The sequence below is a fragment of the Opisthocomus hoazin genome, chromosome 8 (assembly GCF_030867145.1).
Source record: "Opisthocomus hoazin isolate bOpiHoa1 chromosome 8, bOpiHoa1.hap1, whole genome shotgun sequence".
Lineage (NCBI taxonomy): Eukaryota > Metazoa > Chordata > Aves > Opisthocomiformes > Opisthocomidae > Opisthocomus > Opisthocomus hoazin.
In genome coordinates this window covers 14123538-14148432 of record NC_134421.1, presented here as the reverse complement: position 1 = coordinate 14148432, position 24895 = coordinate 14123538, and the positions used below count along the sequence as shown (strand labels likewise).

The window sequence follows — 24895 nt, the reverse complement described above, 5'->3', positions numbered from 1 at the left end:
TCTCCTAATTAGTTCTGTTTCTGAGTGCCAGTAAACTCAGCCAAAATAAATGGAGAAGTTCCCACTGGAACACCAATAATTAAGGATCTAGGAGTAGCATTTTCCAGGTATTATTGCTCTGAGGAGTGTGATCTGCTAGTTGTTCCAGCTCTAACTAGCAAAAGCACTGAACACACACTAAATCCATCACTCACCAGGTCAGGCTTCAGTCCATGCCTAAAAAGTGAAGGGCTATCTGTTTGCAAGGAGGCACAACAAGCAAAGCCAGCCTGGTAACAGTTAAGGAGGCATCCCTCACCTCCAGTGTCCCCGGTCCAGACACCATCTCAGTACTGGAGACCAATCACTTTCAGCAGAGGAAATTCAGGTATCTGGGATCAGGCCAACCACCCCCTGTCCCACCTACCTGCACCCCAAAAATTACCTAGCAGCAAACAGACAGAGATGTGCCTGATCCCTTAGCAGTTGTTCCAGTCCCTGTTTCACTGGAGCCCAGGCTGCATGCAATGAAAAGAATACAGCCCTGCTATTATTCTAAGCATTTTTAATGTTTCTGTTCTTTTCTGGGTTTTTTTCTTCCTTTTTTATTACTTTTTCAGTTTTTATGCAACAGAGACCTTCCCATTCTTTTTATTCCCTCATTTTAAGGACAGAGCGTGTGACTGTGTGCCTGCATATACACTCAGTGCCTATAACTACCACTCGGAAAGAGTCAGGAAGAAAAAAAATGCACAAAGTTTTAGTTTTAGTTCCCTTGCATTCTCAAGAACACTTTAAAGAGCATTTTTATATGACAGGATTTAGGACTGTTTAAAGCCACCAGACACAGACTGTCAAACAAGGGTAGTGAAATTTCAGTTTCCCCATGTGCCCTGCTCAGGCCTCTGTTTCAGCAGTGTGAGGGCAGCTGCCTACCCAAGGCACTCTATGTCCACGTTTATATAGGTGACTCAGAAACAAAATGAACATAGTTTTGGCATCAGCATCTTTCACTAGTTCGAAAATTTAGTTTCATGACATCATTTTTGCTGGTGTCTACACCCAATCCCACTATCTTCACCCTCTCCCCTTTCCAACAGTTCTCAAGATAGGGAATATGTGTTTGCTTGGTGATTGCACAAATGGGATGATTAAATGCTGCTTCTAATATTGAAACTGGATTGTTTAGCTCTGGGCTTCTCATAATAATACCAGCTGAAATGAAAATCAAGCTTGGTAATATGTAGTCCTGAATTTATTTTTGTTTGCCCAATAGCTTTAACACTGTGTACAAAATCCATACCGATTCATATTTACTTCTCTGCGGGTGCCGAGCCTCTGAGGAGTGTGACAGAACCCAGCCAGACAACCTAAAAGCCTGACTAGCTGTCCATCTGCATACTCTAAGATTTTTACAGGGAGGAATAAAGAAAGAAAGGCATCCATCTATATTCAAGCTGAGGCTATGTAAAAAGCTTTATGAATCTGTGTAGCTATCCCTCAGAGTCACTTCAAATTTAGTAGTACCTGAGGTATTAAAAGCCAGATTGGTACTTTGAGTCTCAAACAAGCCAGCAAAAGATAAATTGCTGATATGTGAATCCGTATAATCTCCATTTGATGCCCAGCATGTGGGCTGTTCTTGCATGGCATTGCAAAGAGAAATAGCAGTTCACAAAAGAGAGAGAAGTGGAGGCACATGGTACAGGGAAAGGAAAACATCATCCCAAATCATGCCTTATGTTTATGTTTTGGGGGTCCGTCTGCATCTGGCAGTAGGTCTTCCTGGAAAAGACCCTGCTCTTGACTAGCCCCTTCTGTGTAGCAGCTGCCTTAAAGAGCCCTGTAGAATCGACTATTCCACACTGCAAGCCGTGGTCAGAACTTCAGTTTGTCTCCTGTTACCAATCTCAGTCCAAGTTGAGTGCCCTTACTGTTACACAGGCAGTCCAGACCTCTCAAGTCAGCCGTGCTTCAGCAAACGAGGGGGTGCACAGGGAGGGAGAGGGAAGAGATGGCAGCAAGGCCAGGCTCCTGCCACACTCAGGCAGGATGCTCTGAACCACTTCCCGGCAGCTAAGATCAACTTGGGCAAAATAGCAGAGTGTGTGGAGCCAAAGGCCAAGACTCAAGCCTAGGATGAAAATACAATGTAAATATAATTATTAAGAGCTGCTGAGCATCTGGGTTGCTTCGGAGATGCCAACAGCACTGCACAGTGCACAAAATCTCTGAGTACAAGTATTGGAAACATTTCAGGGGCATTAGCTGTGCTTATGCTGAAAAAGCAGGGAAAATTAGGTCAAGTAGAGGTCCTGCTGGAATGAGTGTCAAATCCAGTACAGAAACTTGTAAACTACGCTTTTCTGTGCTACATGATGGTTTCAATGTTTTGTTGCCTTGTCAAAGATGCAGCCTCATGCTAGTAGCCCACCAAACCTCAACAGAGCAGAGCAGCAAAGAATGAGACACCCTGACAGCACCATAGGAATAATCCTTTTCCAGTGATCCTGTAGTCTACAGGACTTCCAGCACTGAGTTATACAACATTACTTCAAGTGATCAGGACAAAGACCGGCCACTCAGTGTCTATCACGTTAAAACAAATATTTGAATATATGTGACCATGCATCACTAGTCCTTACCACACAAGCCTGAATCCAGTATTTTTATCAGGGGTACTCAATATAAGCTAAAAAAAGGTAAATTATTCCCACTAGCCCCTCTTTAAGGCAGGTAAATGAGACAAAGATTGATGACATGACTTGGCTCAGGTCACCCTGCAGGCCAGTGACAAAGTTGAAAGCGAAGTTGCGATCTCCTGAGTCTCAGCTGCATCTGTCAAACCACAGCATCACAAGGCACAAGGCAAAGTATTCACCTTGTTTAAACTAAGAACACAGGCACAAGTCAAATGGTCAGATACTCTGTTTTGACAGAAAAAAAAAAGTTGCTTCAAAGCCTACGAAAGAACCATCCCATAATAAAAAAGATTAACTTTCGCAGCAGGGTTGTCTTTCCCAGAGTCACAGTTTCTCTCCACTCCTTCACATACCTGATCAAGACTAGAGCCTTCCCTCCCTCTTTCTTCCCTTGCACTTCCATTTTTATAACTATTCCTCTTTAATGTCTTGCGTAAGAACTTATTTTTTAGCTCAAGCAAGGTCCTATTCTCAATCATATCTGGGTCCTTTCATGACCATAAAGCTATTCTGATTAAAGAGACATTAATAAAGTCATCTTCTTTCATTTTATCTGCTTTTCTCTTCTGGCTCGACAGGGTGCATTGAACTACATGATAAACATTTACAGCCAACATTAGAAAAGAAATGAGGACTGTAATAGAGTCTCGCATCTTGTCTTTCACTCACATTTAAGACCGCAGCAAATATAATCCAGGCTGCAGGAAATAGAAACCAGGGTACTTTGGTGGATTGGGTCCACAGCTCACATTTATTTGGTCTCTAGCTAAGGTCAGCCCCATACTGTACCTCCAGTGGTACAGAATCTCTAGCCTTCGCTTCCAAAGCCACACGAGGGTGGAAGAGGCCTTGTAGGCAGTGAGTAAAGTGAGGGAAGACGTCCAGTTTCCATCTCCAGTACATAGTAACTTTATTCTTCTCCTCAGTTCATCCACCCCTATTACCACCTTCTCTTCAATGACATTTCTCAGGTTTCTGAATTGCCCTCAGTTCCTGGGTTTTGTTTCATGGCATCTCTGATGTAAAAGGGAGTTAATAACGACACACCTGTGACATTTACAGCTGATATCAACACCTGTGTTGTAAACACCAGAGAGGACAAGCAATGACAGAAGGGAATGGTGGCAGGGGCTGGCAGTGCTTTCTGAATAGCAGCTGGCAAAGAGTCAGTGATAGTTTTCCCAATGCTCAGCACCCATCATCACCTCCTTCTTCAGCTCCTGGTGGGTGTGAAGGGTCAGGAAATGAAAAGAGGCAGAGGAGCACAGCCAGGGCAAACTGTAGAAGCTGTTTCCATAGCTTCACAACAGATATAGCTCTGAGATGATAATGACTATGTCTAGCAGTTTATAAAGCTGGAAAAGGGAACCGAGTCATCTCCAAGCACGTCCCTAAGTTTTGGGAAAGAAACTTCATTCAAGGTGGTTTTGTTTGTTTTCTTTTCTTATTGCTGTGGGATTAGGAGCCTCAGTATTTGATGAGGAAGAATGAGAAGAATAGTCAAACAAAACCAACATGATTACATCTGACTTGGGGAAACTCAGGTGGTGAAGGTAGGGCAGGGCATCATCTGGGATGTTGCAAAAGTATTGGAGACAAGAAATCAGGGGAATAATAATGCCAAGTGAAGCTTAGAAGGGACAGTAGGCTGTGGGTGTAATCAGCATGCGGGGGAGGAGGGCACTTAAAAGTGCTGATGGACCAAAAGGTACTCAATGGTAAAGTGGGAAAGGGCCTTGTAGTGGGACCAGGTCTGGTGCTGTTAATAGATGACTTTTGCTGCCCCCCAGGTTAGCTGGGCACCCTGCATCTCAGAAGACGGTCTAGCATTTGTTCTCCATTTCAAAAATTGTGTCTCAATGTTGGGGTACTGCATTGATTTTTAGAGACCATTTGCTTCACTCAGGAGTAGAGTTGGAAAGTCTGTCCTGACCATCAAAGCACTGTATGATATGGTGATAGCAAAAAAAAAAAATCTTCCAAAGATCTTAAAAGTAGGAAATATCTGAGAAAAGACAGAAGATCGCACATAAAGCTCAAGGTCTCTTTATCATTGGTGCCCTAGCAGGAACTAGGAAGAAATTGCACTTGTACTGAAGACCAAGGATATGATATATATATTTTTTTTAATTATGAGGAAATGATGAGGAAAATGGTAGAAACCCTATCATTTGGAACTGCTTGAATAAAGTATTAGTTAATGAACCAAGAACAATCCTACATTAGGAAGATGTACTGGGTAATTATTTAGTCTCTTGCATCTGTCTTTTACAAACTATTTGAACAGACCTGTTTGTTCGTTAACCTCTTGCCTCTACAGAATCACCCTTCCACTTTCTTTAAACTGCTGTAGTAGTATTGACTTCAGTGAAACTAGCCAACTTTTACCATCTGGATTGGCCCATGACTACTTTTGAAAAAGGACTTTTAAAAAGGGTAGCAAGGAGGACCCTGGGAACTACCGACCTGTCAACCTCACCTCTGTACCTAGGAAGATCATGGAACAGATCCTCCTAGAAGCTGTGCTAAGGCACATGGAGGACAGGGAGTTGATATGAGACAGCCAGCACGGCTTCACCAAGGGCAAGTCTTGCCTGACCAACTCAGTGGCTTTCTGGGATGAAGTGACTACATCAGTGGACTAGGGAAAAGCTATGGATGTCATACGTCTGGACTTCTGCAAGGCTTTTGACACGGTCCCCCACAATAACCTTCTCTCTAAATTGGAGAGATATGGATGTGATGGGTGGACTGTTTGGTGGATGAGGAAATGGTGGGATGGTTGCATCCAGAGGGTAGTGGTCAACGGCTCGATGTCCACATGGACACCGGTGAAAAATGGTGTCCCTCAGGGGTCCATACTGGGACCAGTACTGTGTAACAACTTCATCAATGACATAGACAGTGAGCTCGAGTGCACTTTCAGCAAGTTGGCAGATGACACCAAGCTGAGTGGTGTGGTCAACATACCTGAGGGAGGGGATGCCAATCAGAGAGACCCAGACTAGCCCAGGAAGTAGGCCTGTGCAAAGCTCATGAGGTTCAGCAAGGTCAAGTGCAGGGTCCTGCGCATGGGTCAGGGCAACCCCCGGTATCAATACAGGGTGGGGAATGAAGGGATTCAGCGCAGCCCTGCCAAGAAGGGATTGGGAGTACTGGTAGATGAAAAGCTGGACATCAGCCCACAATGTATGCTCACAGCCCAGATAGCCAGCCATATCCTGGGCTACGTCAAAAGAAGTGTGGCCAGCAGGTTGAGGGAGGTGATTCTGCCTCTCTGCTCTGCTCTGGTGAGACCCCACCTGGAGTCCTGCATCCAGCTCTGGAGCCCTCAGCGCAGGAAAGGCATGGAGCTGTTGGAGCGGGTCCAGAGGAGGGCCACAAAAATGATCAGAGGGCTGGAACACCTCCCCTATGAGGAAAGGCTGAGAGAAATGGGGCTGTTCAGCCTGGAGAAGAAAAGGCTCTGGAGAGACCTTATTGCAGCCTTTCAGTACTTAAAGGGGGCTTATAAGAAAGATGGGGACAAACTTTCAGAAGGGCCTGTAGCAATAGGACAAGGGGTAGTGGTTTTAATCTAAAAGAGGGTAGATATAGACCGGAAGTAAGGAAGAAATTTTTTACAATGAGGATGATGAAACACTTGGAAGCGGTTACCCAGAGTGGTGGAGATGCCCCATGCCTGGAAACATTCAAGGTCAGGTTGGACGGAACTCTGAGCAGCCTGATCTAGCTGAAGATGTCCCTGCTCTTTGCAGGGGGTTTGGACTAGATGACCTTTAAAGGTCCCTTGCAACCCAAACTATTCTATGATTCTATGGTTCTATGACTTCTTGTCTTAAAGAAAAAAAATTCCAACACAGGATTATATCTAAAAGTGCTTTTTATTAGATTCATGTGCTGCTTTCTCTCACTTTGACAAAGAGTAAGGATGAGAAACAAGTCTGCATATGCATCGGTAAATCAGTGTTACAACCTACAGGGCCAAGTCACGAGTGGAACAATAGCAGAATCCCCTTCTGACATAGGTAAAGACAGAGAGGGAACAAAGATACTCTTAGAACCATGTCTGTGACAGCTGCACAGTAAGAGACTGCTCTCAGGCATATTTGCAGCTGTAGCTGATCAAATGGTGGGTGAAGTATGTCCATTAACTTGGCAAGTGTCTTGGTCTTTAATTACAACTCATTGGCTATTCTCCATCTGTCCACTTGATTTCTTTTAAACCCCAGTAGAAAGTGGGGTGATTGTCATCACTGAGATAAGGATGTGCAGACTTCAGGCAGATATCAAGAGGAAGAAGGGCTCTGCAGGGCACACTTTCTCTGACACCAGAGGCAGGTATAAGGACAGACTGCTCAGCTGCTCCCCATACAGCAGTTCACTGTGTTTACCCCTGGGAATGGTTAAAACCCATCAGGCCCTTGGATAGCATAAAACTTACATGATTTAGAAATGCTGCCTTCTTGGCACATAGTATCAACGAGAAACTGAAATAAGGAGAGGCTAAAGGCATTCTTAAAGTCTTAAAATACTATTTCAAGTCCTGAAGACAGATCCTCTATGGAGAAAAACTCTTTAGGCGTTGCTCTGACATCTGTTCTAGTAACTCCCCCAAATTTCCCAGTTTTCTGTAGTGAACTCTTCCTGGAAAACCTTACTGGGAAAAGACAAGCTGCAAACAGTGCAAACTGACTCCTGACAGCCCCAGAGAGTGTAGAGGAAGCTACACCAACAGTAAGTAGCAAGGCATACTTTGAGTTCGTACATGCCAATCCAGCTAGCATTACCCTCTCCTACAGAAAGCAGAAGGAGGGGGAAATAAATGGCAGGAAGAAGAAACAGAAAAAAAAAAAAAAAGAAAAAAACCCCAGCATTTGAGAAGGTTTCAAAAAGCTCCTTAGAGCCACAAAAGAACTTCTTTGAAACTTCAAAGGAGAGATGTCTCCAGGCTGACACCTGCTATTTACATGTAGTACCCGCACATCCCATTAATGCAGCTAGTGGAAATTCAGTGTATAATATTTTGTCACAAAGCAGAACAGCCAGCAGGCTTGAAATTGTTTGAGCCAGCCATAAAAGTGGAAAATTGGCTGCTGGAAAAGGAGTTTTTCCATAACCACATCACTGCTCACAAAGAATTGGTGGCTCTTTGTGCAGTGCTTAGAAGACCAAAAATGACACACACCACAGCAATCCCCACTGTTGTGGAGCTCAGCCCTGTTGGGATTTTCCATGGGAATCACACAGCAAAAGGAACCTACACACAGCATCAAACATGCAGGAGAAATACAAAATTGCAAAGGTAATTCAGAACACTATCTGCTCAAGGTCCTGTTTTCTCCCATCCACGCCTTTCCTTCATATGTTATCTGCTCCAGATCATAAGAACACCAAAGAAAAATCTTCTATTAAATCTACCTACAGAAATGATTCCACTGATTTGGGGCTTCTTAAATGCAATGAGAAAATGTTTTTACTGCATTTACTTTAACAGAAAGGCCAGATATTGCATGGGCTTCAGGGATTTCATTTCCTACTTGCCCTCTGATGGGCAGTGGAATAAGCGAAGACATACAAGATTTTACTGTCCTCTGTAGATAAATAATTCTTCAGGGCTATTAAGACTGTACCTTTCACAGAATCACAGAATGGTAGGGGTTGGAAGGGACCTCTGTGGGTCATCTAGTCTAACCCTCCTGCCGAAGCAGGGTCACCTACAGTAGGCTGCACAGGACCTTGTCCAGGTGGGTCTTGAATATCTCCAGAGAAGGAGACTCCACAACCTCCCTGGGCAGCCTGTGCCAGTGCTCCGTCACCCTCAGAGGGAAGAAATTCCTCCTCATGTTCAGATGGAACATCCTGTGCTTCAGTTTGTGCCCATTGCCCCTTGTCCTGTCGCTGAGCACTACTGAAAAGAGTTTGGCCCCATCCTCCTGACACCCACCCTTCAGATATTTGTAAGTATATATTAGGTCCCCTCGCAGCCTTCTCTTCTTCAGGCTGAATAAGCCCAGTTCCCTCAGCCTCTCCTCGTAGGGGAGATGTTCCAGTCCCCTCACCATCCTTGTAGCCCTCCGCTGGACTCTCTCCAGTAGCTCCTCATCTTTCTTGAACTGGGGAGCCCAGAACTGGACACAGTACTCCAGATGAGACCTCACTAGGGCAGTGTAGAGGGGAAGGAGAACCTCCCTCAACCTACTGGCCACACTCCTCCTAATGCACCCCAGAATGCCACTGGCCTTCTTGGCAGCCAGGGCACACTGCTGGCTCATGGTTAACCTGTTGTCCACCAGGACACCCAGGTCCCTCTCCACAGAGCTGCTCTCCAGCAGGTCCACCTCAAGCCTGTACTGATGCATGGGGTTGATTCACAAGTTCATAATGCTTTTATATATCCATTCTGTAGTCACTTTTAGAGAAGGTAAGACTATAGAGAGGAAGTAATTGAAATTGTGTTTTCAGAAAAGGGGCCATATTCAGAGAAGCTGACATCCCAGCCTACCCTTCCCCAACCTCTCAAGCTTTGAACACACTCCCAGCACTTCTGAGAGAGCAACATGCTCAGGCTCACTGTCATTTTCCTGCACCACAGAATCACAGAGATTACAGAAGAAGTCATAGAAGCATTTAGGCTGGAAAAAACCTTGAAGATCATTGAGTCCAACCATAAAGCTAAAACTGCCAAACATCATGCAATTTGAAATATTTGGACAGTGTGGTGGGTTGGGGGAAGGTCTGGCAATAACACTTGAGGAACTTCATACCTGAGACCCCCACACCTAGGACGGCAGAAGCTAGAAGCCCTGCGGTGCTGGCATGGTGACATGGTGAGGAGTCTCTCACAGGTGCCTCTCAGTAGCCTGCACACGCTCCTCAGGCCTTTGGCTCTCCTCAGACACATAGGAGCAGACCAACCTTGCCCTCCAAATATTTTAAAGCTTCTGCTACAAAATGTACAGTAATTGTATTATTAGGTTATTTCAAACCTCTGAGGCGTGAGAACTTCAATCCGGACCTGAACCCTGATGCACTGTGAGACATCTCTCTCAGGGCTCATCATTTATTGTTATTTTCCAGGTTTTACTGTGCAAGTTAAGAAATACAAACCTATGCCAGGTCAAGCATGTGAACTTAACAATCTCACATGAGATCTCTGATGCAACCTTTACTGTAATGTGCACATTTCTTATTCTTCTGCTTCCACAGTTGAAATTAATGCACCATTTAAAGTTCTTACTGGGCTTATGGCCAAACAGACTCAAACAGCCACATCATCAGATTTAGGAGTTTCTTCTTTTTCCTCCTGGGTCATTGCTAGCAGGGGATTGAGCTGACAGGTAGATATAATCTTATAAATGGCTCCCTTGCCCTGAAATGGCTCCCTCCCTTAGCCTGCTGGCTAATTTTGGGGCCTTTCTGAATGGAGTGAACTGTCCTCCCCCAAGTAGCCAGGACAACACCTTGGAAGTTCACTTTGTAATTGAGGCTGGCAGTGAAGAGGTTAAACAGATCAATAGGGAGGTGGCCAGGTCTAACTGAGACTCTGAGGCAGAAACAAGTAAGGAGGTCTAGCACCAGGACTGAAGTGAAAATGATATCTATTTTAAGATGCTGTTTTTAAACTGCGGTTCTTTGAACTGATATGCATTTTAGTCAAGCTTAAATTGGTTATAAAATTATACAGAAGGGAAAGTGTGGGAGAATAATTTTTTTTACTTAAATGCAAGAAAAGACACATATCTGCAGAGTTTTCTGACACTTCACTCAGACATGTGGGGGTTGTGTCTACAACATAATTTGCTGGGAAGAGGGGTCCTGGAAGTTGAGACAACGCAGCTGTCTCCACCACTCAGGCACGACCTGGAAGGATGGATCACAACAGTATTGTAGGCACATGTGTGTGAACACTTGGGTGCATTACACAGCGATGTTTTGTGCAGTGCAATCTCACTCTTGTTCATTTCATCTATTTTAGTATACAACCCTCTCCCTCCTCCCAGTGAGCTGCCCATGAGGACTGAATTGGGATCTCCTATAACAAAAATCATGAGTGAATCTATTATTCAGTAGGAGCTAGTGCTCCTCTGAGGGTAACATTAATCTGCTGTGAACGTCACCTGTGGAGCAAGGCAAAGACCTTCCCTGTACCACCTCAGGGACCCATTTCTTCACTTTCCTTTATGGACACTCTTGTACTTGTATACTCACTCAGTCTAGTGGAAGTCAAGAGTTCTGCCTGGGAAAGTGATGCACACTCACCCACAGAAAGAGCTGCAGTATTGGCCTCTTTGCTGCTAATGCACCACTGGAATCCGTTCAGCAGCCACATCAACATTTTACCAGTGGGGTAGGCTTTTCTCTTTGCTCTGTTCCCCACTCATTCCCCACTCTTTCAAATGCTGCTCTCTAATCAAGAAAAATAAAGCTGTACTGTGCCAAATGCTCAGTACTGCATGCGGGCTTCTGGAGCAGTAAATGCACCAGCCTATAATTAGACAGCTTTCAAAGCCTTGCTTTTCTTTCTGTTCCCTTCCCATCCCTCCCTGATAAGCACACTCTCTCCTTTCTCACTGAGGAGGACCAAAGGTGTCCTCCAGGCATGCATTACTCCCCATTAGTGTCAGTGGGAGTCACAAGAGTGCATCAGGGAAGGAACAAATTCTTAAGGGAAAGAAACCTTTGACGAAATCCAGCCACCCCATGCTAGGACTCTGTATGAATTCTAAGCAGTTGGATCTAAAGGAAATGAGGGCATATTTGCCCAAGAACTTCTCTGAAGTACAGAAATGTCTGTTTTACTCTGTTGGCTCTGTACATGATGAAAACTTCAGATAAGGCTTGCTTATGAGCCAGCAAAATGGCAACCTTATCCTACTCCTGCTAAAAACTGCAGAGACTGTAAAAGATACAGCTCATTTCTTTCCTGGGGTTTTGTTTTATTAACAAATTTAAATAACAGTTGAACTTCTCAGCTGAACCACCTTGCAGTCTTATCTGTTCCTATGGTTACTCTAATAGGCCCTGTGTGTACTAGGTTCTGTTTTCCTTCACCCAGAGAGTGAGCTCCCTCTGCTATAGCCAGAAGAAAGTGACCTGGTCCCACCAAATCAGCAAGTGGTAGGCTGCAGCCTTTTCCTGCTTTGGCTCCACCGCCTGAAGGAGGTCAGGTCACAGAAGACTATGAAACAAGCGAGCATTGCACTAATGGAGAAATATGTATATAGTTAAAGGAATAGCCCATTGAAGTTTTTAATCAATTTTGGTATCGGAAAAGCAGCTGAAAATGAATATATCGAGTCCACCCTCAATAAGTTTGCAGATGACACAAAGTTGGGTGGGAACGTTGATCTGCTCAAGAGTAGGAAGGCTCTGCAGAGGGATCTACACAGGTTGGATTGATGGGCCGGGGCCAGCTGTGTGAGATTCAACCAGGCTTAGTGCCTGGTCCTGCACTTCGGTCACAACAACCCCATGCAATGCTACATGCTTGGAGAAGAGTTCCTGGAAAGCTGCCCAGCGGAAAAGGACCTGGGGGTGTTGGTTGACAGCTGGCTGAACATGAGCCAGCAGTGTGCCCAGGTGACCAAGAAGGCCAACAGCATCCTGGCTTGTACCAGGAACAGTGTGGCCAGCAGGACTAGGGAAGTGATCCTGTACTCGGTACTGGTGAGGCTGTACCTCAAATACTGTGCTCCTTCCGGGACCCTCACTACAAGAACGACACTGAGGTGCTGCAGTGTGTCCAAAGAAAAACAACGAAGCTGGTGAAGGGTCCAGAGAACAAGACCTATGAGGAGCAGCTGAGGGAACTGGGGTTGTTTAGTCTGGAGAAGAGGAGGCTGAGGGGAGACCTTATCAGTCTCTACAACGACCTGAAAAGGAGGTTGTAGTGAGATGGGTGTCAGTGTCTTCTCCCAAATTACAAGTGATAGGACATAAGGAAATGGGGGAAGTGGCTGAGTCACCACCCCTGGAGGGATTTAAAAGATATGTAGATGTGGCACTTTGGAACATGGTTTAGTGGTGGACTTGGCAGTGTTAGGTGTACAGTTAGACTCAATGATCTTAAAGGTCTTTTCCAACCTAAATGATTCTATGATTCTATGAATTAGCAAGCTGGCATATGAACCCCAAGAAGCACCACACGTGTCCGTGAATTATTTTGCATCACCAAAATGATGCTGGAATTTGAAGTTGAGGTTTCAAAGCATGCTCTGAATATTTGATCTCACTCAGATCATCTGGCAGCGTGAAAAAGGGGTCTGCAGCAACGTGAACATATGGCAAGGGGCAAAGAGTGGTTCAGGGCAGGATAGTGCTGTATTTTTCCCCTTTCTTTCACAAGAAAAGGAAATAAGTGTTATATCTTCTTACATCTATTTTATACCTTATACCTGAAGTATTTTGTACCTAAAGAATGCCTATGTTAGCAAACTTTTTGCTTAAAGGCTCCTACATGAGAAAAATAAGCCTTTCAGTTTCAAAACAATGAGGAGAAATTATCCAAGGAAGACACACTCAGACCTCAATCCTAAGAGACAGTAAAGCTGTCTTTTCACTATATTTTCCATTTCTTAGAAGGAGAAATCCTGGTTTTTCCCTGTGGAAGACCAAGTCTAAGTTCTGAACCCTGGTGAGCTGGTTAGACATAGCCAGGCTTGTGTAGGCAGCAGCAGCCTAATTAACATCCTTATTTGTGTCCCAGTGAAACATTCGCTTTCTTGATTTATGTACTTTACTAACTGAACACTGAAGTGATCCCATCCCCCTGATTACTTCTGGTTCCCAGTTAACAGAAGAGTAATAGCCTCTGCATGAAATTACATGGAAATAAGGGCCTCTCACCCAGCCCACCCCATCAGGAAGGGGCCAATGATCCACGCGAAAGAACCTCTTTAGCTAAACCACATGATAGTCAGTATTCACTCGCTTGCAGGGACCAAAGGCGACCAACCTCTTAGCCCCTCTCCTACCAAGAGAGAGATCAAATAGTACTTTGGGGGTTTCCTTACTGCTTTCCATCTCTGCCATCTCATGCTAGAGACTGGATAACTCTCTTGACTTCTCTGGAGTTCTTCCAGATTTACATCACACAGCTTTGGATCCCAGCACTCATTTTCTGGATTAAATGGAACAACACTTCTGATATTCATTCACTTATTTCATTAGAAGAGGATAGCTTTGTTGTGTAATTAACATGCCAGTAATTAAGGATTCCAAGATGATGTACTAATTTCTCTCTTTCACACACACACTCTTTTAAAACGTTATCAGCAGTAATTGCATTAACATCTTTTCTTTTCCTGTTCCCTTTGGGAGTTTATTACGCTTTCATTTAGTGTTTTTATAATTTCACAAATATACACACATTTCCTTTGCTCCTAGGAAAAATTGCTACAAACTTGAAACTTTGAGCAGCTTGACCCCCCTCTTGTGAACACAGGGGAATCTTCAGTGCCCTTCATGTTTTAAACAGAAGGTGAAAACTTTCAAGTGATACTTCATTTTTTTTTCCAGGGATACAGGTCCAGATAATTCTTGTGACAGCAGGATTATTCATGTAGATATCCCAAGTCAGCTGATATTGAGATGGATTTGGGACTGTGGATTACTACCATGGAACTCTAAGAAAGTCTTAAAATCATGCTAAGGACAGTTCATTGCTTGCTGAGCACTTCTTTTTAGTGACCTCAGCTCAAGCTGTAGAGGACTGTAAAACAACCAATGGGTTTTTTCCAATGTGATGAAATGCATAAAACAGGATAAGTTAGGAGACAGCAGAGGATGGTTCATCTCAGTTTTTATTCATCTCCTGTGTATTTTTGTATTCAACCTTACAGCAGTAGCCCCCAACCTTGGTGTCTATGCAGCAGCGATGCTGCAATGGTTATAAGTCGCAAGCAGTACAGCCCTTTGCTCTCTTTGTTGGTTTTAGCTTTCTCTCTTTTCCAGCTCTAACAATGCCTAGCACATCTATGTTAGGGATCCAGCCCTGGCAAATCCTTGGTGGGCAGTTGGGCACCCTCCTCTAAGCTTATTAAGATGTAGTCTCACTTTCTTTCTTGCAGTTTTAATATGTGTTAGCCCCTTTAAAAATAGCCTTAGTTTCTAAGCTGAAATATTCATATTTAGTGTTGCCCTACTGCCCCTCCTTTTTGAGAGATCAGCTGTAAAGGGTAAGGAAGAAACATCATCCAGACATTGAATCATAATCCTGACTCAGGTATTGACCTTGACCTGCAACTTCAGCTTGTCCAAAGACAATTCCCAGTTCATGCCCGAGACTAAAAATAATAGCTACTCATTCATCACCACACCCTGACAAGAGTACTCATTCTTTTTTCCTATCCCTTCACTTTCTGCTGCATTTTATCTTTCATCTGCATTTATTAGCTTGTCTCTCTTTGTCTGGGGAAAACAAATTTGCTGAAATCTACGACCATAGTGGTAAAATCACAGTGTTTGGTTGCACGCCAATTTGATGCTGCTAAAATGATAAAAAGGACTTGGAAAGAAACAACTGGGTTTGCAGCTCCCTTACGTGCATAAGCTTAAAAAGGAGTAAATCTGCATTTTTCCTCTTCTGTGGCTTTGAATTGAGTCTGAGACCATAAAAATGATTCCTGCTTATGCTCCAGGCCAGAAGAAAGTAAAGAAGGAAGAGCATCCAAAGGCTGCTGTCACTGCCAGAGCAAACCCAAGATTCTGGTTCTGGGAAGTGAGTTTTTGCTGTATGGCTGGAAGGACAAATTTCAGGCAGCTACAGCTTTAGATCTTTGCTGAGGATGCATACCCTGTACAGTCTGGTGGAACATAGACATATATATCCAAGCTATTTCAGGGTTGGAAGTGGTCCAGCTGTGGTAACACAGAGCTCCAGGCAGGCTAATGCATGCTATATGTTGTCTCTGTGCTTGAGGTAGGAAATAACTCATGCCGTGGTAAACCTGCATTACACAAATATTTATGCAAACTATTTCAAGTGCTTGGGACATAATAAATTGCTATCATTTGGTCTGTTAGAGCCTGATGAACAGCCTGTTGTTTTGTCAGGCTAGATCGCTGGTGCTGATGCAAACAAGAAAAATAAACCCAAAAGCTCTCCTTGCCCATGCTGCCCAACGGAGATGAATCTTTCCACTTCCACTGATAGGCTTCAATGGGAACTACATACTAAGCTGATATTTGGTTGCTCTTTTTTCACATCAAAGGTTTCATCTTCAGGAGCAGACCAATTTTCTTGGGAGGGTGGAAGGATAGGACATGGAGCATCAAAATACTATCTTAACTGAGCCACTCAGGGTGTCTATAACTAGAGAAGAAGCTCAGTTCCAGGTCATGGGAAAAACCAAAAACTGGCATAGAAAAGCTGGATACATCAAAGGAACATATAGTTCATTACAGAGGATTAAACTATTAGTCCTGTAATTTGTCTGTCATGTACTTTATGCTGGTTATCCAGCAGTATCTCCATGGGATCCAGTCAATTGAAATAAATGCTGTATGTAGGACAGGAGGTCTCTGTTGAAGTAGAGAGGGATAAGGGAGAGCATCTATGATGAGAGCATAAGGAATTTTCAGTCTGAATGGAAAAGGTAACCACCTGCCTTTGCGGCAGCCTTATTTTGTTTACTTTTATGCAAAGCGCAGCGTGCCCTCCATTAATCTGATAGGCATGGGAGATTTCCATGGAAACAGCAGGACTCCATTTCATTTAAACTCTGATGCCGGATTTCCTTGTCAAATGGAAATCAATGTGTTTGTAACAGGAGAAGCGTTCAGAGTATCGCTTAAAGACATTGCCTGTGCAAAGGTCTCTGGAGGAGTGTGGTGATCTGCCCTATCCCATCACTGTTCACCTGAGCATGATCCACCATTCCACACTTCCTTTTTCCTTCCTTTCTTCTATTTTGTCAGTAGTGTCCTCAGTTTCTCTGCCTGACCTCACACACAATTATTATCCTCCCTGCCTGTAGGGTTATACACAGAGAAAGAATTGTCAGTGCCTTGGTAAGTGCTCCAGCTCCCTACTCTCCACCCAAAATCAGGGACATTTGTGTAACCAGGAAGTGAGGTCTATTTATAAACTAAAAAAAAAAAAAAAAGCTCATAAAAAAAAAAAAGCAGCCAGAATTATTTAGAAAGGCACTTTTTCATGTGCAGCGGGGGCAAAAAACCAAAAAGGACCACAAACCCCTTGCAGCATATCATAGCCCAGCTCTTTCCTCAGTTTATCTTCTTACATGCCTTAAGCTACTATCTTTTTTGTCCAGCAAGAACTGGTCAAGATATTTAGGGGTCTTTCTGTGGATCCCACTAGGTAATGCTATACATGGTTCCCTACACGCTCCATCCCAATGCATGGGCAGACTGAGTGAACATTGCTCCCAAATCTCTCTTCAGCTGTCCACCTCCCACCGGGGCACTGGAACATGACCAGCCCTCTCCACTGCTTCTCCCCACCTCCAGATGTCCAGGTCAAATCCCACTCGTGTTCCTCTGTCTCCAAGGTATGCTCCAAAGCTACAAAGGGCCAGGGAAGGAACAGGGGCAGAACTAACTGTGTTGGTATAAGAATGGGAAGGGGCTGTTAGACAGGTCTGGTGAAGGTGTTGATATTCTACAGGGTGAAAATGTTCCTTTAGAAAGCTCCATAACTTTGTAAGAAGTGGCCATAGGGAAAGCATCATTGTGGGGTTGCAGGAAGACCACCACCCCAAGATTTCTTCCCTTGAAGCATTCCCTCTGATGGCAGAAGCTGGGGACACAGACATTTAGTGATAGTTCTTCCTCCAAAGCTGCGGGTCTGAGCATCATCTAGGGACATAGCAGCCCTACTAGAGACTCACCTCAGTAGCTCCTGCACGTGGCGCCTTCTCTCCAGCTAGATATTTCCCTGCTACCACTTCTATGCAGGCATGAACTCAAGTTGTCTCCCTTTGCCTTCATACATGCTCTTCACCTACATCCATGTAGTTGCAGAGGTAGCATAGCTCTCACCTACATTTTTTAGGTGGCTTCTGGAATCTGCAAAGGTGGTGCCTGTGATGCCAAGAGAAACCGCTTAGAAACATTTCCAGAGCGATACTGAGGTTTGACATTCAGAGTGTGAGCTTTCTCAGTAACGCAGTTTATCCAAACCTTGTCATCAGGTTTTTCTTTTTCCTTTTTCTGGGTTCTTTACAGTCTTTAATATATTTTTAAGTGTGGCCATCAGAGGAAGGCATAAGTAATTCAGACAATGGTGTCAGAAAGGGAGCTGTTTAACTAGGAAAGTGGACACAGAAGGAAAGAGATGTGTTGGGAGGCTAAAGGATATACCTTAAATTAAAGTAATTCAGTATAGATGAGTGTAGGACCCTGGAGTCTCAGATTCCCAGTCCTGGCCTTTAATGACTGCATATCCTCTCTAGTCTTGAACTTGATGCAAATCTTAGGCTGCAGATAAAGGTTTCAAACTAATCGTAAATTACTGTCAATGCTTCCTCTCTGGCTAGGATAATGGCACAAGTACACACACCCTAATCTTCTTGAAGGCTTTTTTGAAAAGGCACTTACTATTTAAAACCTTGTTCATCTTCTTTGCATACGTATCTTGTATCTTTCTTTGGCTGCTGGCTAGCGGAACCTCGTTATACCTGCTCCGGCCGCATACTGTGGAAAAACGCAGAAGTCCTTCTTCTTGCATAGCTGAAACAAAGGAGAAGACAGATCAATTTATCTTTTAACATAGTTGCAAAGCAAAAAAATCAGACTGCTAGTTTATTCCTGTCAACCTCACTTCAACATTACAAATTACACTTTCTGCCTGGCCTGTCAATCAGGAGCTGTAATGCATATAGGAAGGTGCTTTCACTTAGTGAACACAAATTTCCAGTGTGGGAGGAAGTGGGAGGAACCTGACGAGCCTCACATTCAGGCTGGGAAGATTTCACCCAACAAGAAAGTCATCACCTCAAGACACTGCAGTGGCAAGGGCAGCCAGCAAACAGAGGAACAAACTGGAGGTAATGCTGAAGAAAAGTCACAGAGACCACTGCTAGAATCCAGCTGTGCTTTGGATTGCAGAAGGCCACAGTTTTTTGATTTCTGCAACCACCTGCAGCACCGCTAGGGATAGCCCAGGTGATCTTTGCATGTCCTCTGCAATCCCCTCGAGCCCCATCACGGTTGCGTGCAGCTCTCCGAGCCCATTCCCAGCAGTGGCATTTCCTGCGCTGGGGAATGTCCCTCTGAATATTTTTCTGCCTCTTGATGTACCTCAGTGGCATTAAGTTGTACAGGAGGGACTGTTGTAGCCTTTCACACGAACCAACTAAGCCCTGTTCTGTTGTGAGTCGGGTTTATCTTCCAGGAGGGAAGGGGGGGGGGGGGCTCTATGTAATGCAATAGGACCCAGTGAGTCCCCAGCGTCATTACTGAGAACAGCAGAAACTTCTGCTATGCAGAAGTTTTCCCAGATGCTGCCCCTTTACTATAAAATCTGAGCTATTCATTAATTACTTATGATGATTATAAATTTTTAATACACATTTTAATCTACTTAGAGTAAGGGGATCCAACTGGGATCAGGCATTTCCGTCCTGCAGGCTGTGCTGGGAGGCAGAGACAGATCTGTGCCTAGGGAACTTTGCTTAAAAAGTAAGATGTGTACAGGGAAACACCCATGTTTTGGTGATGACAAAAGGTAATATTTTCTCTTAAATTTGCCTGAGCTGGAAACCAACACTGAATTGTCAAGAAGCAGTTCTGCAGGTCTCTCTGGATTAGCAACTGCTGTGCAGAGCTGACAGAATTACTTTCTTTAGCACCAGCATTTTGCTAGCTTTGCGCTTCCAAGTAATTTTTGAGTTGGGGCTTCTGTAGGATAGAATAAGTGGCGTCTATCCATTCAGCCATGATCTGAAATATTAAAATATCTATAAATTCTTTGTCTGATGGGGTGGGGGGTTTTCAGCTTATGATTGTATAGGATTGTCTTTTACATGGAGGGGCAGGATATACCAAGCAATGCTGGTGAATTCAGAGGCATCCCATTTTAATTTGCCAAGAAACTGGTGAGCAGAAGTTAGGAGGAAGTGGGATAAACCACACTACCCCTTCTGAAAATCAGAAGTCTTTGTTTCTGTTTCCTAGTCACTGAAACTGGCTGTGCCTGCTGCTGCCACACATAACCACCACCCCTTAAAGAAGTTTGTGGTTCTTCTGCCTTGACAGGCAGCCACAAAAGGTGGGCAGATGTGTTACGATACACAGATTCATCAGACCTGACATCTGGTTAATCTGGTTAAGGAAAGTTATCAATATTAAAAAGGTATTTCAAAGAAACCACTAAGTAATTTTCCGAACATGCTGGCTTCCTGAAGCTCTCAGAGGAAATCACAGAAATCATATTGCCTAAACAGAAAATGCTCTGAGGGTTGTCTTTTTGTGATATTTTTCTTAGAAAGATGGTTCTAACATCAGTCTAAATAAAAGAGGACTTCTGACACTTGATGATCCTTGTTCTGTGGGTGTGCACATGTGCGTTTGCAGATAACCCAGTGATTCTCCTATTAATGACAGCTACCTAATAGACTCTGAACACCTAAGGCTTCCCTAAACTAAATGGCCACTTTCCAGAATTATGCATGCATGAAATTTCAGACCAACAGATCGTTGTGTGATTAATGCTGAAAGTATTTCTCTGTACATTTCCATCTGAATTTTGACTGTAACAAGCTGGTGATTTTGAGATGCACCAGGATGTTTTTATATGACCTCTGTTGGCAAAGCAGAGATATTGGCTACCACCAGATCATCTGTAATTTTAACAGACTATCTTGATGAACACCAATATCACCTCTGATATGGGAGTGACTGGCACCTTGCTATATCTGACATTCAGACGGAATAAGATGTTTCAGCTGGTGCTGGTAATGCTACATTGCACTTCTGGCTGGAAGCTAACTGCTGTCTTCCAGTGTGTTAGACAAAGCTCATAAGGTTGCTGATTTATTTATAATGGTTTAATTAACCTGATAATTAGATTAATTGCTTTTGTTTATATCAAAGTAAATTAAAATAAATTGGGTTAATATTTATTTTATGTTATGCTTCTGGTTAATTGTTTGATTTACCAATTAAAGCTCATAAAATTGGAAAACTGGAGGAATGGAGGATGGTTTTTCTTCTCTCTCTGGAAATCAGGACCAGGTCTCTGAGGAGTTCTAGAGTAGATAAGATCAAGCAATTCTGTGCCCCAGTGGCTGTGACTAGAACAAGCAGAGTGGCACGATCGACATGCCTGACGGACAGGATGCCAATCAGAGGGACCCAGACTAGCCCAAGAAGTAGGCCTGTGCAAGGCTCATGAGGTTCAGCAAGGTCAAGTGCAGAGTCCTGCGCATGGGTCAGGGCAACCCCCAGTGTCAATACAGGGTGGGGAATGAAGGGATTCAGCGCAGCCCTGCCAAGAAGGGATTGGGAGTACTGGTAGATGAAAAGCTGGACATCAGCCCACAATGTATGCTCACAGCCCAGATAGCCAGCCATATCCTGGGCTACGTCAAAAGAAGTGTGGCCAGCAGGTTGAGGGAGGTGATTCTGCCTCTCTGCTCTGCTCTGGTGAGACCCCACCTGGAGTCCTGCATCCAGCTCTGGAGCCCTCAGCGCAGGAAAGGCATGGAGCTGTTGGAGCGGGTCCAGAGGAGGGCCACAAAAATGACCAGAGGGGTGGAGCACCTCTCCTGTGCTGAGAGGTGAAAAGAAAGGCTGAGAGAGCTGCGGCTTTTCAGCCTGGAGAAGAGAAGGCTCTGGAGATACCTTGTTGCAGCCTTCCAGTACCTGAAGGGAGCCTATAGGAAAAATGGGAACAAACTTTTCAGCAGAGCCTGTAGCAATAGGACAAGGGGTAGTGGTTTTAAACTACAAGAAGGTAGATTTAGAGTGGAAGTAAGGAAGAAATTTTTTACAATGAGGATGATGAAACACTTGGAAACGGTTACCCAGAGAGGTGGTAGATGCCCCATGCCTGGAAACATTCAAGGTTAGGTTGAAGGGGGCTCTGAGCAACCTGATCTATTTAAAGATGTCCCTGCTCCTTGCAGGAGGGTTGGACCTTTAAAGGTCCCTTCCACCCAAATTCTATGATTCTATGGCTGCAGATACATTGAATCATCAGTTACTCTTAACACTTGTGACACCTACCTACAGATGGGCCAGGTTTTGTAACGATGCTTTGGTACCTAACACTGCGTAATGAAATTTATTTTTCAAAACTATGTACATTTTTCTGCTTCTTTAGGTACATTTAAGGTGCAACGCCTTTAAAACTTCAGCCCAAATAGCTTCTAAGAATGTCAGAAAGCCTGGGACAGAAATAGTTAGGGGAGAACAGTGTTTCCCAATTAGAGGAAGTAAAATTTATCACATTTTCAATGACATTCTTAATTTTGAAAGGGGAAAACATCTTTCAGCTTTCTCAGTCTGAAAGATTTGGCAACTATCCTTTTTTCTTTATATTTTCTATCAGTTGCCGAATAGGTTGAATTTTCAAAATGTTGATACTTGGGACAAAAAAGAAGTCTGTTTACATTTTCAGCCAGCTTTGATGCAATCCTACTGGCACAAGCATGCATGTCTGTTATATTTCAGATTTCCAGCTTCCCCCCTCATACTGATAATGATTATCTGTATGGGGCTATATATAGATGTACATATGCACATATAGGGACTCTTTTAGAGATATATGTATGTAGCTGTAGATGTTTAAAAATACATACAGATATGTTCCACAGCCTGCACAAGGGAGATGAAAGAAAGCCCACAGAAGTGACGGAGGAACACTCATTCAGCAACTCTGTCATACCATCTGGCACACCTCACCCACCAACACCCTCACCCTCACCATCCACAGCAGTCAGAAACACCAGTGTTGTCCAGGGCCAGGGTGACCCAAGACACTGGAGAAGCTGATGGGATGTTACAGACAGAGCTCATGGCAGTGCCAAGAATGACACTTGTTTTCTTGGCTCTAGGTTTGTCTCCTGACAAGGCTGTTGCACCCTCCCAAAGCTGGATAAATGATATTCCACAACAAAATGAAAAAAACCCTGCAAGTGGTAAATAAATGTTGTATGACCCTGCAGGTATATGCTCTGCTTGCTTTCCAGATAGGTTCTGGTGACTTAGCAGAACTGCTCTGCCAGATGGTGCAAGGGAATATCACATAATGGTTACGAAAAGTGAATTTTGAGCTCTCTGGAGACCTTCATCATGAAGTTAGATTTGCCCAGCACAGGAACAGAAAAATCCCTCCGGTAACCAATCAATATTTCTGTGAGTCCCCCTGCACCACACATGCACAGTAACAGCAGCTGGGGAAATGGCTTTGGAGAAAAAGAAGTGGACATTTCATCTCCAACTCACTCCTGTCCTCTTGTTTGCCCCCAATGGTAACTAATGCCAGGTGGTGTCTGGTCCTTTGGCTGTTATTAGACAAATGAGGAGCCAAAGGAGGGGACTTGCATGTGTGCCTGCCCAGTGACGGGGCTGCAGATGAGAAGAGGTTTGAGCACATCAGGCTGAAGCCTGGGGATGAGCATAGCCATGCCAAGAGCTCAAGCCCAGCTGAAGGGTCCCAACTTGTATAGCCAGCAGCGGACAGATGCGAAGAAGCCAGAGGATTTGGGCATCCTTGGAGGCAACAAGGTTCTAGCTTGCAGACTGGACTCTACACAGCAAATACAGGGTGCATTTGGCATGCAGCTTTCATTTTGAATGCTCCCCAAAGGACTGCCTGAGGATGAGCTACACACGGAGCATCACTCATGGGAAATGTTCAGAGAATAACGTATGACTGTGAGGATTACTTGACTGGTTCTCAGACAGCCTGAGAATACAGACGAGAGAAGAAATTTTGGCGAGTTATTCATCACAAAACACATTCTCCCCTCCCTCCCAACACACACCAGAGTTTATCCAGAAGGTGGCTATTGCATGTGCAAGAGAGATGGAGGCTCTGAGGCCTTTCAGTAGCGTAGGGCTGCCTTATTGAGTCATCCTGATGATGAATGCTTGAAGCCTACATGAAAGTGCAGCGCAATTACTGCTGAGTAATAGCAGCAGGTGGAGCTTTTCAGCTCCATCTGGGATGTAAGAGGAAATGGTGAATCAATCAGTGTGGAAGAGACCTTGATTTGGGAGGGAGGGTGAATATGGGGGAGAGTTTTTCCTGGAGTAGCCCCTGAATTTAGGAAAGAGAGAGCTTAAATTGGTTAAGAGTGTTATAGGTGACTGGAGTTAAATTTATTGTTCACTAAAGCTGCACCTGAAAGGAAATATTTCTGAGCTCTTATGAGCAAAGTGGTAACTATACCTGGTTAAACAAGGAGGGGATAAAAGCTCTGACTGGGCAAAGGGAAGAAGTGAATGAGAATTGAGCATAGATGCTAGAATAACCCGAAATAACTACAGCAAGTCCAGTCTGCTATTTTTTCCAAGAGCTCTGGGACTTTTGGGAAGGCTGCTTTGGGTGGCATGAGGTCTGTCAAGGTGAAGTGCTAGAGGAGGTGGAAGACTGGGCCCCGATTTTGTTTCAGTCGGACAGTATTGGATGCTGCATATTGTTTTCTGCTGCTTTTATGGAGAACATGCCTTAACTGCCTAGTCTCCGAAAGCACACCACTGCCTACAATAAAAAAGGTTTGGTTTTCAAGACTTGGCTGGAACTTTCATGATGAAGAATTGCCCAGCTGTCACCCATGCAGATGTACCAGGGAAGAAAGGTAAATAAAATTCTGTAGCTTGGGGCAAGGGGAGGGATTTTTATTATATGTTTGAGTTAACCACTGAGTTCAGCTAAGGTTTCATGGAACCAAAGCAGCAGGTGAAGCCCAGTCTGCAGAGGACGGTGTGTTGAAGCTATCCACACTCCTTTCCCACTCCACAGCCCCTACTAGAGAGGAGGAGCAGAGGAGGGCTAGATTTAGTGGGATGAAGTGACCCCTGAGCTGCTCTACCCTTCACACCCTCTCCTGGAAGAACGGCATGTCTCTGCTTTGCTGGTAGCTGATGTACTGTGTGTTGGACGGGCTAGTCTGGAGACTGACAGAAAGCTCATCAAAGTCAGATCCTGGGGTAAAGGAGAAAAACATATTCGAGGAGGAAAGAGGGAAGGAGGGAGACCATGGATAAAGTTGATGCCAGGCCTTATCAATCTTCTGCTTGAA

The 24895-nt window shown here is 44.3% G+C and overlaps 1 long non-coding RNA gene across 4 annotated transcripts in view; it reads right to left on the bottom strand.

The window, feature by feature from the left end:
- LOC142362135 (uncharacterized) overlaps positions 1 to 24895 on the bottom strand; it is a 126207-nt gene that overhangs the window by 52492 nt on the left and 48820 nt on the right. For all 4 annotated transcript variants that reach the window (XR_012764693.1, XR_012764695.1, XR_012764694.1 and 1 more), the window contains 2 exons: positions 18243 to 18374; positions 17534 to 17726 (listed from right to left, as the gene is read on the bottom strand). This is a non-coding gene — a long non-coding RNA (uncharacterized LOC142362135). The remainder of the gene's footprint in view (positions 1 to 17533; positions 17727 to 18242; positions 18375 to 24895) is intronic.